This window comes from Mytilus galloprovincialis, chromosome 14 (genome assembly GCF_965363235.1).
Source record: "Mytilus galloprovincialis chromosome 14, xbMytGall1.hap1.1, whole genome shotgun sequence".
Lineage (NCBI taxonomy): Eukaryota > Metazoa > Mollusca > Bivalvia > Mytilida > Mytilidae > Mytilus > Mytilus galloprovincialis.
In genome coordinates, this window is record NC_134851.1 from 71,338,521 (window position 1) to 71,343,669 (window position 5,149).

Genomic DNA, 5,149 nt, shown 5'->3' on the forward strand with positions numbered 1-5,149 from the left:
AGTCAGGTAGTTACAATGCAGATTGCAATCTCTTAAGTTCGCCCCCTTTATTTCAAGAAATAGTATGATTAGCCCACATATTTTCTTACTTTAAAATTTTCAGATTCTTAAGAATTTGTTTATGAAATCTTATATTGACCACATACAATTTTAAATAGGAAGAAATGCGTAAAAGGTGTTTCTCCGCAGATGGCGGTATTTTGGGCAACTGTATGAGTTGTTATGATTTACTGTTTGGTTAGAAGTAAGCATAATTTTAGTAAATTTATGATGTCAAAAACTTCTTTGATAGTTATTACAAGGTTTTACTTAGTTTTAAGTGATAAACAGTTGCATACATTTTCTCACATTTTGTTAACTTTTACTCGAATTTCAGGAACCATGTGCTGTCTATCAAACACACGCTTTAAATATTTAAAATGCATTTGATTAATGACTGTTTATCTCTCTGCTAAAGTTTAAATTGTTTACATATGTGAATATAGTATATTATCAAAGAGCTGAAAGCCCTGAGGAAAAATGACGCCACTGTCTCTAATATTGGGATATTTTTTGTGCAAGTCCTGATTTTCACATACCGTAATTAGTTTAACAATGCAACATGTCTCGTAAGCATATAATTGACATTCGTATATGTGTGTGTGTGAAGTGAAAATGACAACTGGCTGGTTTTTTTTAAAGACAAATGAATAGGTCAAGACTACCTGAATTGTACAAATCAATACCGTAGAAAGGCTTGTATGTTTCTCACTGGTACATAGTCCGAACCCCCTTCTCCCCACAAAATTTTGTTATCAAAGGCCTAGGTCTACTGAAACTCAGGTAATTTCAAAGAAATTCAATTCTAGTCAAACCAGCACCTTGTCAAATCGGCACCTGGTTAAATCGACACCTGATATAGTCAATTCGTCACCCATGTTAAATATATATATTTTAACAGTATCTTAAGCAAAAAGAGTAAAAATAAGAAAGGGGTTGCCAGAATTTTGTTCAGTATTTAAGCAAAAAGAGTTAAATACCTAAGGAAGGGATTGTCCAAAAATATAAATTTTTACATTTTTGGGGGTTAATGTACATTTTGTATATATTTATTTCTCTCAACTAAATGTGTATTCTTAATCATATATATGAGGTATTGGATATTCTTTATGCATTTTTTTTTTAACCAGTTGAGCATTTTAAATACAGGATTGTTGGTTTAATGCTGTGTAAACTTTTCTGGAAAAAAACACCTTAAATTTGCTAATTATTTGGCATGAAAGTTTGTTTATTGAAAGGGACTCATAGTTTTCCATTTTATTTTTCTAATTGTCTCATTGTTAAAACAACAGCTTGGGTAAGGGCTTCGTTGTTTACCTTTATAAACAACAGCATATTAACTATGTACTTGGTAAAAATTTATTAATCAATTGAATAGAAAATATTATAACAAATATTATTGGATGCCGAATTGATTTCAAATAGGTGCCGATTTGACTAGATGCCGATTTAACCAGGTGCCGATTTGACTTGTACATTTCAAATCCTCTGCGATCGTTTGCGGTATTTTCTTGAGAAAACCTGTTTTCCATCATCAAACAGAAGTAGAAACTGCTTAAAAATGATTCTAGAAATCTTCATGGTTGTTAAAATAAGTTAAATTCACTAAAAAGACAATTTTGAAACTTGCGATGTTTATACAGGAAGATTAAAAAGCACGTGTAAAAGAAGAAATTAACCGGTGAGAGTCGAAATCCGTACATGACAGATATCACTATAATACGACTTTGAAAGTAAAACAGTTCTATCCTCTTGTAAAACAGTCTTTATAATACCTATCACATTAATGTTTGAAGTGTCTTAAGCTTATACAAACCATATAAGTCGGTATGAAACACCAAAACGGAATGAACAATAACCGATTACGTGTTGTAGTTTACAAATTCTAAGCTGGTTTACGGTTGTCTTTTTTACTTTGTTTGGATCGTTTCAATCTAGCAGATACCAGTTTATTTCAAATGCATTGAAAAGAAACGAGAAATTTGTAATGAAAGGTTTAGTTTTTATATTAATCAGTTTTAATTTGACATTAAATAGAAATAACTTATTAATATGGATGAGTTAAAATTATTAGTTTGAAAAATGAAGAGAGCGCCCTCTACAGTATGAATGATGGCGGAACGTAAACAACCACCTTGCCGCGAAATTGAACTTGTTCTCTTATTTCTTGCTTATTGTACTATATAGTCCGCACCCCCTCTGGAAGGTCCAATTTTGGAGAAAAAACGTCGGACTATACAAGCCTTTCTATGGACAGGTTAACATTGTTGTTGTTAATAAAATAAAGTATGTAAACTGGTTCCCTTCTGACTACAACACTTTGTTCGAGTGTAGCGGAATACAAGCAGATACCAGTTAGTTTGTAAAATAGTAAATATGAAACCGAGTGCGGTATGCGGAGGCAATAATCGACTTCCTGTTGTTCTGGTCAATGGTATCGGAACAATGCCGCTGAAGCGTCATTTTCCAAAAATCATATTATGCAATCAAGTTGATATTCTAGAAAATATGCACTTAATTGTCATTGACCTTTGCTCTGGATTTGACGGAAATTGCACAGTGCGATTTGTTTACGACCGGGCAATACAGATAGTACATGTGTGTAGCTTTGAAATGATATATAGTTTAGCCGAGTGTTAGGGTGCATTAAAACTATAATTGTATGGTTAAAAACACACTCGCCTATTATAACATGCTTTCAGATAAGAAAAAGAAAAAATATACTCACCGAACTACTCGTTTTGCTACATATCAAAAAGGTAAATACATAACACTTTCTATTGAAAATAACTTTATCTGAGTTATCTCCCCTTATTTGGCAAAGTTGAATAACATCTAATCAAACGCAAACAAAGTGTTTTTGAGAAATTACAGTTGTAATTATGATAAAACACACAATTTCTATATTTATTTAAAAAGCCATTTACATAAATTACATACAACTCTCAAAATTTGCACATTTCATCAAATATCTGGACCAAAGTTATCTTCTTCTTCAAAATCCAAGATGGAGAAAGACATCACCTTAATTTAAATATTTTCTGCATTTATTTGAAGAATGATTCAGAATATGCTACGAGGTCTTTTGTGTGACTTTATGCATATGTTTGTCCGATTAAAGATAAGCAACGATATTGTCAATTATTATATCTTCAATAGTTTAGTCATGTTAACATCGGTTCATTTTAACTTTACAAATTCTCAGTATATCCAAAGAAAATATATAGACAAAAGACGATAAACTACTCCGTGGGTTGGAGCTTGGTGTGAACGCAGATATCGAACTCTGAATAGTTGAGGCAAGAATGGTCACTACATTCAAGCTTAATACAGCTCTGAATTTAGATTTTAGAATATTTTACCACACAATGGTTTCTGATATAGAATAGTGGTGGTTAAAGAACTGAAAAAAAATTACTTTTACCAAAATAAGAAATCTAAACATCCTGAATACACGATTAGAATCAGCATGATCAGTGAAAAAATCTAATGTATGGACAATATGAGCTTAGTTTTCAAAACTTATTTATATAGAATGTCTCTCTATTTCTTATTGATGTTACCCACATTGTATAGCACATCTGACTTGTCATCTGAAAATAACACGAAAGCTCAGCTTTTTAACTAAATCTATCCAACTGTTAATGGCAAAGCTACATGTCATATAATTATTATTAACTAAATTGGTAAAACGTTTAAAAGAAACTAAATACTTCTATTTGAGTTCATCTCACTACTTTTAACACTAAAAAAACTTGTTATAAATTCAGTAACATCTACAATAACGAGACATGCTATTTTAAAAATTACGAAACAAGAACATAAATATACATTATGTTGGTTTTTTTTAATTGAACAGTGTATATACATCAGGTTTTCTACGAAATTGAGTTTATTATCAAAATGTTGATACAGTATTTAATAATTGAGACTTTCAAGTCAGAAATTACCAATCAGATGTGTTTGTGACAATAAAAAAAATAGTTTCAAAAGTACACTTTGAAAATATTAAAAGATTTGACAGATATCACACACCAATTTCTAAGTAAACAAAATCGTAAGGGTTCCCCGAACCCAGTGTCGCGCTTATTTTTGCTTTTAATCGCGGGCTCGATAAACATGAGGAAACAAATTAATAAAAATATCCCTATCGATACCATCTTTTGATTGTAAGAAGCTTCTGTCCAAGTTTAGAAAAAATGCAAGATAGTTTATGAATCAAATAAATGTTTTAAAATCTTTAACTGCATACTGTATGTTGTTAACTGGAAGAACAATATAAGCCCATTTATAAGTAAAATACAGATAAAAAAAATCACAAAATGTCCTTTTATATACTAGCTTTTGATCAAAAACAAGCTTTTGTCACAGTATGGTACAAATCCAGGGTATTATAAGAAAGTTATTGGAAATTTAAAAACTATAACCTCAGAGTGAATGTAGTGTTCCCACGACAGAAAAAAACTAAGTCCGTGTATAAGTAAAATACTGAAAATATGGAATTTTGTTTTTACAAAATTTACTTCTGGATACTATCTTATGGTCATAAACAAGCTTCTGTCCAAGTTTGGTATAAATCAATGGTAGTTTACGAAAGATATTCAAATCTTAAAAACTTTAACCATAGAGTGAATGTCATGTTTCCAAGCAGAAAAAAAACTAAATCCATTTATAAGTCAAATACGCAAAAGATGGAATTTTATTTTTACAAAATTTACTCCTGGATACTATCATATGACCATAAACAAGCTTATGTCTAATTTTCGTGTAAAGACAGGATAGTTTATGAAAGTTATTAAAATTTCATAAACTTTAAAGCAGCAACCATTGGATTTTCTGGGGGGAGGGGTATGGTTTTTTTGGAAAATAAAGTTTGTTTCCAGTTTTTGGAGAAAAAAATAATTTGTTTTTTGATTCTGAGAAAAAAAATTTGTTTGTTTCACCCTCAGCTGCCACTATATGTAATGCTAAAATTGAAAGAAAAAAATTGTTTTCAACTTGTCGCGAAAAAAATAGATTGTAGGCGAAAAAAAAAGTTTGTACACCAAAAAAAAAAAACCATACCACCCCCCCCCCCCCCCCTCCAGAAAATCAAATGGTTGCTGCTTAA

The 5,149-nt window shown here is 30.9% G+C and overlaps 1 protein-coding gene across 1 annotated transcript in view; it reads right to left on the bottom strand.

Moving 5' to 3' along the window:
- LOC143058174 (uncharacterized) overlaps positions 1-5,149 on the bottom strand; it is a 155,545-nt gene that overhangs the window by 62,855 nt on the left and 87,541 nt on the right. The window lies entirely within an intron of this gene.